Below are 13,014 nucleotides of genomic sequence, written 5' to 3'. Positions count from 1 at the left end.
GCCGAGGCGGGCGCGCGGTTTAGGAACATGCATTGATTGAAAATGCTTTTGTTATGCAAACTTATTTTTAACGGTTATCATTGGTTTTAAGTCGTCCTGCGTGACGCAACTTTTGATTAAAGGTTTTTACGCTTCCGCATTTATTTACTCGTAATCGTTTTCATGGATTTGAAACTTTATTTTATGGTTTGATTATAACTGATGATTCCGATCCTGTTAGTTCACACCCTCTGACGGTAAAACTCCGTTTGTGGATTTTGAGGGTGTGACAGATTGGTATCAGAGTCATTGGTTATCGCGAACTAGAAGCTGCATGCATACTAGACTATAACCGCGACGACCCATTAGTTATAATGATACGCACTGCATAGATTTGTGTAGTCTTTGTTATCTTATCTCTTTACCTCTTTCACTCATACGCGCGCGCATACACGGCTTACCTGAAGGAATGTCGACGCCGCCATCATCATCATCATCTGATCCGATGACGCATGCTCACGGGAAGGAACCGCAGTTACCCACCGCATCGCTACCCCGAGTAGTCCCGGAACTCGAAGCTCCCGCACCGAAGAGATACCGCCTATCCGGAGGCATATACGAAAACGACGTTAGCTGGGATTGGTACCCTAACATGATCAGACGTATGGTCTATCGCGAACAAGTTCCCCCGTTACCTCACCCGAACCACCCTGCTTATCCCAACACCCTACCACCCATAACCGAACCTGTAGAGAGAGTTCTCGCAGCTGTTCTTTCATGCTTGGAGCGTGAAGTGGGTTACATGCGCTATACGAGAGCCAACGTTTCCGGACTGTTGAAAGACGGAACCGAGACTAAGGAGGAGATTGCCCGCATGGCAGCGGCAATGAAGGAAATGCAAGAGGCTAGTGATCAACAAGATGAAGATTATGAGGAAGATGCAAGCCGAGATGATAGACTTGCAAGAGCAACTCAAAGTAGCAAGGACCCGAACCGAGATAGCTCTAGAGCGTTGCGATGTCTTACAAATGCAACTTGCTCAGAACGCAGCCGAACCTGAGGCAGAGCCTGAGGCCGAACCTGAGGCAGAGCCTGAAGAGGAACCTGAAGAAGATCCCGAAGAGGAGCCTGAGGAGGATCCCGAGGAAGATCCCCGAGGAGGAGCTCGAAGAGGAACCGGAAGAAGAACCGGCTGAGCCAGAGGCACACTCAGAGGTGTCCCCAGACGATGTGCAAATGTGCAAATTCTTGGATTGGAACTGGCTAACGCTATGAACTGGGAGGAGTTCAAAAACATGATGCGAGAGGAGTACTGTCCGAGAGAGGAGATTTCGAAGTTAGAGTCAGAGTTTTGGTCGCTGAAGATGGTGGGTTCGGAAATCGAAGCCTACACTACTCGTTCTCACGAGCTGGCTGTGATGTGTCCGCGGATGGTGGATCCGCCGAGTAAGAGGATTGAAATGTACATTGATGGGTTAGCACCGCAGATTCAGGGCATGGTGACGTCTTCCAGACCAGCCACGATACAACAAGCGATCCGTTTAGCTCACAAACTGACGGATCAGGCTGTGACCCAAGGTGCGTTACCACCTAGGGGTTCGACCACTAAAGCCCGTGACAACCCGAGTAACGACAACAACAGCAACAGCAACCCGAGCAACGGGAAGAGGAAGTTTGACAACACCAGATCTTCATCCTCGAACCTCCAACCGCAACAACACTACCGTAAGCCCGAATTCACTCGGAGCTTTAACAACCAGAGTCACAACAACAATAACAACGGTAGCGGGCAGGGTTCGAGCGGATATGCTGGAAAATATCCGAAGTGCAATAGGTGCAACTATCATCATGTTGGCCCGTGTAACCGTGTCAAATGTCAGAGATTCGGAAAGATGGGTCACCAGGCGAAGGAGTGTAGAGGAGACCTTGCGGCAACGGGTGCTCCTAAACCACCTATAACGACGAAGGGATGTTACGAATGTGGGCAGGAAGGTCATTTCAGGAAAGATTGTCCCAAGCTAAAACAGAACGACAACAATGAAGGTAATGGAAGTGGCAGTAATGGTGGAAGCAATGGCAAGGGAAGAGCTATTGTGATTGGGTCGGGTCAAGCCCGCAATGATCCGCACGTGGTGACTGGTAAGTTCCCTGTAAACGATTGTTTTGCTTCTGTATTGTTTGACACTGGAGCTGATAGGAGTTTTGTGTCGAAAGCCTTTAGCCAACTCTTAGACTTAACTCCAACTCCGTTAGATGCTAAGTTTCCTGTTGAATTAGCTGACGGTAAGACTATAGTAACGACTCATGTACTTGCGGGATGTAAGTTAAAACTGTCAGGTCATGTCTTTGATATCGACCTTATTCCTTTTACACTTAGTAGTTTCGATGTCGTTGTCGGCATGGACTGGTTATCTGAGAATCGAGCGGAGATTATATGTCATGACAAGATAGTTCACATTTCTACCCCTTCCGGCGAGATCATTTCGGTCCGAGGTGAGAGAAGCGGCATGACTACCAGCGTCATTACCCTTATGAAGGCGCAGAAGTATCTACGAAAGGGTCATTCGGCAATTTTGGCGCAGATTGTTGAGAAACCCGCGGAGGAGAAACGAATTGAAGATATACCGGTTGTGCGAGATTTTCCGGAAGTTTTCCCGGAGGATTTGCCCGGACTCCCTCCTATTCGTCAAGTCGAATTCCAAATCGAGTTGACACCCGGTGCAGCACCCATAGCTCGAGCCCCGTATCGGCTCGCACCGGAGGAACTTCAGGAGTTGTCCACTCAGTTGCAAGATTTGTTGGATAAGGGTTTTATCCGACCTAGCTCATCGCCATGGGGAGCCCCTGTCTTGTTTGTCCGAAAGAAAGACGGGACTTTCCGCATGTGTATCGACTACCGGGAGTTGAACAAGGTGACGGTCAAGAACCGTTATCCTTTACCCCGAATTGATGATTTGTTTGACCAGCTTCAAGGATCGAGTTACTACTCGAAGATCGATCTGCGATCCGGTTACCACCAACTAAGAGTGCGCGAGGAAGATATCTCTAAGACGGCTTTCAGAACACAGTATGGTCACTACGAGTTTTCGGTTATGCCTTTTGGCCTAACCAACGCACCCGCCGTATTTATGGATCTCATGAATCGAGTATGCAAGGCGTACCTCGACAAGTTTGTGATTGTTTTCATCGATGATATTCTCGTCTACTCCAAGAACGAAGCTGACCACGAAGAGCACTTAAGGGTAATTCTGGAATTATTGAAGAAGGAGCAACTGTATGCTAAACTCTCGAAATGTGATTTTTGGCTTCGCGAAGTTCACTTTTTAGGACATGTGATCAACGAGAATGGTATCCATGTCGATCCCGGTAAGGTAGAGGCCATCAAAAACTGGGAAGCACCTAAGTCTCCGACTGAGGTGCGGCAATTCCTAGGACTGGCCGGCTACTACCGGCGTTTCATCGAGGGATTTTCAAAGATTGCTCAACCCCTCACCGCTTTGACTCACAAAGGCACTAAGTACAATTGGGGTGACGCGCAAGAATCCGCTTTTCAACTGTTAAAAACCAAACTTTGTAGCGCCCCTATTCTAGCCCTCCCCGAGGGAACGGAAAATTTTGAGGTACACTGTGACGCATCTATACAAGGTCTCGGTTGTGTGCTGATGCAACTCGAGAAGGTTATAGCCTACGCCTCTCGACAACTACGGGTTCACGAGAAGAACTACACGACCCACGATTTGGAACTCGGAGCTGTGGTGTTTGCTCTTAAGATATGGAGGCATTACTTGTACGGTACCAAGTTTACCATTTACACAGACCACAAGAGTCTCCAACATATCTACGATCAGAAGGAGCAGAACATGCGACAGCGTCGTTGGGTCGAGCTGCTCAAAGATTATGATTGTGCCATCAAGTACCACCCTGGCAAAGCCAATGTAGTGGCCGACGCCCTCAGCAGAAAAGAAACAGATAAACCCAGAAGAGTGCGAGCATTGCAACTCACGGTTCATGCAAGCTTACCCGATCAGATTCGCGATGCGCAACTTGAAGCTTTGAAAGATGATAATCTTCCATCAGAACTCATGCGGGGCATGAACAAGCAACTTGAAACCAGATCGGACGGGGTCCGATATTTTTGAGAACCGGATTTGGGTTCCACGGTACGGAGAGTTGAGAACTCTGGTGATGGACGAAGCTCACAAGTCCCGGTATTCTATCCACCCTGGCTCAGATAAAATGTATCATGATTTAAAGGCACTTTACTGGTGGCCGAACATGAAAGCCGACATTGCCACCTACGTGAGCAAATGCTTGACTTGTGCCAGAGTCAAGATAGAATACCAGAAACCATCTGGTCTACTGCAACAACCGGAACTCCCAACGTGGAAATGGGAACACATCTCAATGGATTTTATCACGGGTTTACCTAAGACACCGACGGGATGCGATACCATCTGGGTGATCGTTGGCCGGTTGACTAAGTCGGCACACTTCCTAGCGATTAAAGAAACGGACAAAATGGAAAGACTGACTCGTGTTTACATGAAGGAAGTAGTGTCTAGACACGGAGTGCCTGTCTCAATCATTTCTGATCGAGATTCACGTTTCACTTCGCACTTTTGGAAGTCGCTGCAAAGCGCACTAGGCACCCGTCTTGATATGAGCATAGCATACCATCCTCAGATGGATGGCCAAAGTGAACGAACTATTCAGACCCTGGAAGATATGTTGCCTGCATGCGTATTGGATTTCGGAAAAAGTTGGGAACCTCACTTACCTTTGGTGGAGTTTTCGTATAATAACAGCTACCACAGGCAAGTATTAAAGCAGCGCCGTTTGAAGCGCTGTACGGACGGAAGTGTCGATCACCACTCTGCTGGGCAGAGGTGGGTGACAGCCAAATCATTGGTCCGGTGGCGTGCCGACTGGACCTACCAACGGAACTTAGTGGCGTACACAATGTATTCCACGTATCGAATTTAAAGAAATGCCTATCTGATGAAACCCAAGTAGTCCCTTTGGACGAACTACAAGTTGATGAACAGTTGCGTTTCATTGAGGAACCAGTCGAGGTTTTGGATTGGGAAACCAAAACGCTCAAGCACAGCAAAATTCCAATCGTTAAGGTTCGTTGGAACTCGAGACGTGGACCGGAGTTCACGTGGGAACGCGAGGATCAAATGATGAAAAAGTATCCTCACCTTTTTGAAGGGCTAACCAAACACCGAAAACTGCGAAACCCGGCAAACCGTCAGAAATCGCCGGAGGTATGAACTAAATTTCGGGACGAAATTTCTTTCTACTAGGGGATGATATGACAAACTGATAATTTTTCTTACTTTTTCAGACACTCATAACGACTTGACTCAAATTTTCGGTACGAAAATTCTTTAACATGGGAATGATGTGACAATCGTCAATTTCAGGTTAACTCCATTAACTCAACTCCGACAATTCAAACTTAAGATCACTGAATCTATAACACACACTTCATTACATTTAAACTAGGGTTTAAATGACGCTTAACACTTACTACATGTGTAGTCTTTCGGGATTTGCACCGAAACGCAAACGAGTTGACGCAAATGATTGATGAATAAACGAAAAACGTCAACATAATAATTATGTGTTAACATATGTGTTACTTGATTATATTGTGTGTAATGCTAGACAAGAAACAAGAACTAAGTTAGTTAAGTTAGAAAAAAAAAACAACAACAATTGAAAGTGGAGTGACTTGAGTGTAACTTGTTGTGTTTATAATATATCCTTAACAACTAAACCCTAACTCTTATTTCTTTCTCCCTACTTCCGATCGCAAACCCCCTCCCCTTGCTCCTTGGCTGCCGTCCACTTTAACACACATATACACCATCAATTCAAGCTTTTGATTGAAGAACTAGGTGCTAGGAAGGTATAATTGATTATCCTATACATCCTTATTACTTGATTTTGATGTTTGTTGGGTTAATAACAAACCCTAAGCTGCCGATTTCTTGTATGGTGTGTGTTAACATGATTGTTGTTGAATTAATGATGATTGATAACTCGTATTGATGTTGTTACATGTTAATTGTTGTGTCTATGATTTGAGTTCAAACAAAAACCCTAATCATGTATGTAATGGGTAATTGATGTGCATGGATGGTGTTTATGGAGTCTAGAGTGTTATATGAATGCATGATAGTTCATAGGTTGTTAATATATTGAGTTTGGATGCAAACAGTTTCTGGACAGAATGTGTATTTGATGTTTAAGTGACTGTAACGAAGTGTAAATGTGAAAATTGGTTGATATTATTGGTACTACAGTAAACTAGGTTGAGTCTAGTTTCTATAGAGTATAAATTTGTAATTTTTGGACAAGTGGAAGTTAACTTTTATGATTTTACAAAAACGTTGTGCAAAGCTGAGCTGTTAGACCTGCTGTTAGGTTGTTTTGTAAATGTTATATCTCATGAACTACGAGACCAATTGGGTTGGTTCCACTTCTGAAAGTTGACTCATTGAGTTAGGAACCTAACCCAAGTGGTCTTGCATTTATTGGATTTTTCGTTTAACGGGAATTGCAAATAACATTCTATTGCGCATGAATTTGACTTTTATGAGTTTGCTGTAATTATTTGATGATTGTGAGAAAACTATGTGGAATAAAAATATAATAAAATATTTTCTGGAAACCTAAGACATATATGCTTATGTGATGATTTTTGGTAAATTAATTGAGATGCTATGATTTGTGGAATAGTACAATCTTTTAAGTAGAATTTCTGTCTCGGTGAAACTAGCTGCTGAGTTTTGTGAAAATGCATGAAATATGATACTTGCTAATTTATTATCGTGTTTTGACCAAATTGCCCTTGAGGGGAATGATTGCAAGATAATTGTCGTGTTTTGACTAAAATGCCCTTGCGGGGAATAACTGCTAATTGATTGTCATAATTTGACCAAATTTCCCTTATGGGGAATAATGGCTAGTTAATTGTCATGATTTGACCAAAATGCCCTTACGGGGAATAATTGCTAGTAATGTACTTTATGAATACATGACACGTATATGATTGCTTACAAATGTAACGTATCACAAATACATTGTTAAAGTCACACACGATTCACAAACGAAACACGAAACATGTTATGTGCATAGGTATTATGTGCCGGGTCTAGAGACTCGATAATATTCCGACACTTAGAAAAATCTCTTTGTTGTTTTAGAACGCTAGAGAGAGTTTTTCTGTGACGCGCATCTTGGTGATTTAGTTTGGGAATTTCTTCGCAAACAGTGAGTTTCACTTACCCCTTTAAACTGTTTTAAACGCTTTTCACTTGGGGGAGATAACATACTCCGAAAAACGCATTTAAGATTTTGTTAGTAAATTATATATCACTTGTAAAGACTAAGTGGCAAACGAAATAATTGAAGTCCTACACATCGAACCGGTTAATATTTGGATAATAGCGAGTCACTGTTGAGTAGTACTACTGGGTTTGACAAACCCCACCCAACGCTAAACCCGACTGGAGGTCGAGCGGGTGTAATTTTGGCTAACACGTACCATGGTCTGGATGACCTGGTGACCAGGCACTTAATAAACGTGTCAGCTTCGGTGTCGAACATTTAGTAATACTTGCTTTATAGGCTAGCTACCTATAGATATATAATTGACATAACACTATCTGGTAACGCTGTAACGCAAAACGCTGTAACGCAAAACCCTGAACGCAAACGCTAAATGTTTTATTTTATATACTTGTGAACTCACCAACCTTGTGTTGACACTTGTAGTATGTTATTCTCAGGTAGCCGAGGCGGGCGCGCGGTTTAGGAACATGCATTGATTGAAAATGCTTTTGTTATCCAAACTTATTTTTAACGGTTATCATTGGTTTTAAGTCGTCCTGCGTGACGCAACTTTTGATTAAAGGTTTTTATGCTTCCGCATTTATTTACTCGTAAACGTTTTCATGGATTTGAAACTTTATTTTATGGTTTGATTATAACTGATGATTCCGATCCTGTTAGTTCACACCCTCTGACGGTAAAACTCCGTTTGTGGATTTTGAGGGTGTGACAAATTACCCGCAAAATCAACATACCCTCCTTGTATATTCTTGACATTTGATAAGTGGTTAGTGTTGCCGGTAATATGTCGAGAGCATCCACTATCCATTATCCAGTTTTCACCAGAAATAGTCTTGGATGAACTCTGCACATAGATGAAAAATGATCAGTTCAAAATGGCAGCCTAGGCCTCAGTCTTGGGCACCTCTTGAGTTTAACATGAAGTTTTAATGTTGAGTGAATCCAAATGTGGTTTAGCCACTTGTGAATAAGTCACATGTCTTTTCGAATTTCGTCTCAAATACGCATCTTGAACGACATTCGTATTCACATTCTTGCAAATTGGTTCCGTAGGAACAAATTTGGGCTTTAAATTACTTGGATTTTTATTAACATGAATCACTTTGCGAGGATTCACATCAAAAAAAATGATATGGGTTTCATCATCAAATGACATTGGTCTTTTCAAAATCTCCTTAATCACAGGAACGGGTTTGTTTTGTTCCTTGATAAATGGATGAAGATTTGTAACTTCTTCATTCCATAATTTCTGACTATGTGACCTTGTTCACCACAGAGAAAACACGTTCTCATGTCAACACGCTCACGTTGTGTTTTAACAGAAACTTGTGAAACAGAAGGCTGATAAAACATACCAGGAATGGGACCTTTGTCCAAATCATCAAATGTCACAAATTTATTTTTCATGTAGAAATCATGGTTTGAACAGTTTGAAAAACTCTGTAAGTGTCAGTTCTATTTGATTTAACAAATTGAACTTTCTTAGCAGATTTTAACAATTGTTTGGCTTTTATTAAAGGATCTATTACATTTGATGTCTTGGAGTTCACAAACTTATGTTCAAGATCTTGTATCTTGGAAGTTTCATTTTGAAAGACGCTTTCAATCAATTTGGCTTGATTAGATTAAGCGAATGTCTTTCTCAGTGAACAATTTGCTAATCCCTTTCAACTTAAATACTCGACCAGTAGATGGCTTAAAAGCAACAGGATTGACGAAATGCATCAAATCCTCATCAGAAATCTTTGGCTTTTTTGATTTCTTAGCCTTAACCTTAATGTATTTATCCTTTTCCACTTGAGATGCACTTGAACCATACACAACCCCCTCAAATTCATGAGGTTCACATAAAATGTGATTTGAACTTGGAATGTCATGGTTTTTGTGTAGAACTTCAGGTTCAAATACATCCTTAATGATTACTTTATCAACATTTTCAACGTTTTCAACAAAGACCTTTTTACTTTGAATATGAGGTTTTTGAGTTGAAGAATGGATATTAACATTGTCATTTTTAACCAGTTTAGGTTTTTCCTCAACAACAGGTTCATTAACAATAATCTCCTCTTTACCCATAAACAGATTTTCAGTATAATCATTATGAAATGGTGGTGGAACTTCAAAAAACCTACACCTTTCTTTGAATCTTTATGCTTACCAGTCACCTCAATAATTTCATTTAGCAAAAACGAAGAATTTCAAAACTTGTCCAATTTTCTTTTCAAATCAAGAACCTCAATCTCAAGTTCTGTTATCTTAGTTCAATGTTTCAAAATCTCTTGATATTTTTGATAATTAATTGTCATTTTGATAGACACTTCAGCTTTCAAGTCATGGTTACTAATAGACAATGCTTCTATTTTCTCCCTAGATCTCATTTGCGATTCTAGTGATTGTGTATATGTATCCTTGATTGAAGCAATTTCTTTTACCAGTAGGTTATTATATTCTTTAAGTGATTCTAACCTAGACTTAACAGTTTCACAATCAGCACAAGACACATTTGTAGATAATTTAACAGCAGAAGAAGAAGAACTAACCTCATCAATCTTAGCCATGTATGCAAAAGAAGTTGGTTGCATATGACACGAATCATCAGAATCTGATTCTGTCTCATTGTCAGATGACAGCTCATTCCCACTAACGTCTTGAAATCTTTCATTCAACTCGAACATAACTAGATTTGCATGATTCTCATTGCACAACAATCTTTGAGTCCAGTTAGTTACTTTAGCAGCAGAGAGAAGAGCTTGCAATCATGAAGCAGGAGGTTTACCACCAGAAGACTTATCAGCAGAATCATTAACCTTCTTCCCATCATTTCTGTCTTGGCTTCGAGGTCCATTATATTCCTTCTTCGGTTTATCACATTTTTTTGGCAAAATGACCAAATTCTTGACATTTGTAGCACTTTACTTTTAACTTATCAATACCAAATCATTTGTTCAGAGATGGTAGGTCTTTACCAGTTCTTTGCATAAACTTCTTCACCTTTTTCACAATCATGGCCATGTTCCATTTGAGATCCATAAGTTCTAAATCATTTGGATCAATTTGGTCATAGTCTTCATCAGTCAGCTCACTTGTTGTAATCTTATTACAAACCAAATTTTCATATGATGTCATGAAAGCACAAAGAAAAGAAAAAAAATTTTCAGCTTCTTTCATGTTAACATTTGGTGGTGTAGTGAAGCTACTAGCAGAAGCAGATCCTCCAGAACCCCCAGAATTATCAGTAAACCCAGATGCCATGAAGCATACATTAGGATCACTATAAGTTGATGATCCCTCTTATGCATTTTGAGTAAGAAATGCAGTAATCGGAGTTGCAGTGCTACTCAATGGCATACAACCTCCACAAAGAGTTGGATCTTGAGTTTCTTTTAAAGATTTATGACATTTTTTTATCATATTCTCGATCTTCAACTTTTTGCATGAATTCTGAAGCCGTTAAATCTTCATTCTTAAAATAATTATTTTCTTTCATCACCATCAGGAATGTTGAATATGAACTTGGTAAAGCATTCTTGATTGTATCAATTTTATCAGACTCAGTGGGTTCCATCTTCAATTTGTTCATTTCTACTATCAGATAGTTAAAACGAGTAAGCATCTCTTCAACAGTCTCACCCTTTAGTAAGTTAAAGTTTCGAAATTGAAACTTCAACATCACTTTTTTGCTTTCTTCTGTGTTTCCCATGCTTCTCATCTTAATGTGTTGAAACAATGAAACACATACTTAATACTCCCAACTTGATGAAATATGTTATCGGGTAATGCCATAGTCAGAGTTGAGTATGCTTTAGTCTCAATCTCTAAAGCTTTTTTTCCTCTTGCGAGTATTGAGAAAAAGCTTTTGGAGTAAAACCCATAGTTTTACTACCAAGCATTGGAACTGTATAAACTTCATCAAGACAATGAGAACAATTAGGATGCACAGAACCAAGATGTGCTCGAAAACGTGGTTCTCATTTAGCAAAATCACTAAATTTCATCAAACAATGACATTTCGAATGAGATCCAATTTCCGCATCAAGGTGTAACATTTGTTGCATCAGTATGTTCTGAGATGCTAATGCATAAAAACCAGCCATTTTAAGTAAATAAAGTTCAAACTTTAACACACTTCAAACTTTAGGATTAAAAGTGAAATTTCAGTAACGAATCAATGAAAATAAAAGATAGCGAATCAGGAACAGTAGCTTAACGAATTAAGTGGTGTGTGGATGATGAATCAGGAACAGTAATTTAACGAATGAAAGGACGAATCGGTAACGAATCAATTGATGAATCAGCTGACGAATGAGTGGACGAATGATTAACGAATTAGTGACGAACGAGAATAACGAATCAATGACGAATCAGAACGACGAATCAATGAGGAATCAGAATGACAAATCAAATGATGAATCTATAGACGAATTGTTAACGAATTAATGAGCACGAATTAGCTATAGTGAATAGCGAATTAGCTATAGTAAATAACGAATGAGTTTTTTATTCAGTTGTAACAAACTTTATACGTGTCACGAATCAGTTAGAGACTGATAACGAATGACGACACGTGTATAACGAATTAGTCATAACGAATTACAACAATCTTCAAATCTTCAAATATTCGAACCCAGATTTCCAGAAATCTGGAAATTTTCCAGATTCTAAATTTGCCAAAATCAAATTTAAACTTATGTATTACAACCTCAATATGGCACCAAATCAGCCAAATCAATAACTAAAATGCTCGTAAATAACTCGCGAACACACATATCCTTATCCGTAAACCTCAAATCAAATCACCAAATACCAAAATCCAATTAACCAACACCCTGTTCCGTACAAACTCAGATCCGATCCAAAATCATCACAAAAAATCACAATAACACAATCCAGTCCACATAAACCTTCCACGATCCAAACCGAACACAATTACAACCCAAATCAATTCTCAATTAACATATCCGAATGTTAATTCAATCAAAATCAATCAAACTAATATTAAACAAATAATTAACCGATAAACCTGAAATACTTTATCAATTTACCTTAACTAAGAGCAATCTACCCCTGGATTTGCTTTGATACCACTTGTAAAACACCACTCAGATCCAATCAATCCACAATCATATTAGGTTGATTAGAACACGGATCTAGTTATATGATATGTTCTTAATTAATTAGTTGTATGATTATAGTAATAATAAGATTAATGAAGTATTGATCGAGAGAGTATTTGGGCAGAGGTTCGAGGAAATAGCTTAAAAAACACTTAAATTAATCAAGGCATCACAGCCTTATATAGACGATGGATCCCCATTCGTTACACATCCCGTAACGAATGGGCTTCATTCGTTAACATTACATAAGTTAAATGGAAGGCATAGCGAATGACTCATTCGCTATACTCCCATTCGTCAACATTCCATGACGAATGGGATGCAAACATAATGAACTAATGTCCATTCGTTAAACATCCTTAACGAATGGACTGTACAAAGAACGAACTGGCTCATTCGTTAAACATCCTTAACGAATGGGCCTATACATAACAAATGGGCTTGTAATTCTATAAATACCCTTAACATTAAAATAATAATAAATTACAATCGATAAATTACAAAGACTCGAGACGAAAAAACCATGCACTAACAATTATTTTAAAATTTGTTGACTTTG

The sequence above is a fragment of the Bidens hawaiensis genome, unplaced genomic scaffold (genome assembly GCF_021521415.1).
Source record: "Bidens hawaiensis isolate Kalapana, Puna unplaced genomic scaffold, B.hawaiensis_p1.1 tig00032755_1, whole genome shotgun sequence".
Taxonomy (NCBI): domain Eukaryota; kingdom Viridiplantae; phylum Streptophyta; class Magnoliopsida; order Asterales; family Asteraceae; genus Bidens; species Bidens hawaiensis.
Note: the sequence above shows the minus strand (reverse complement) of the source record.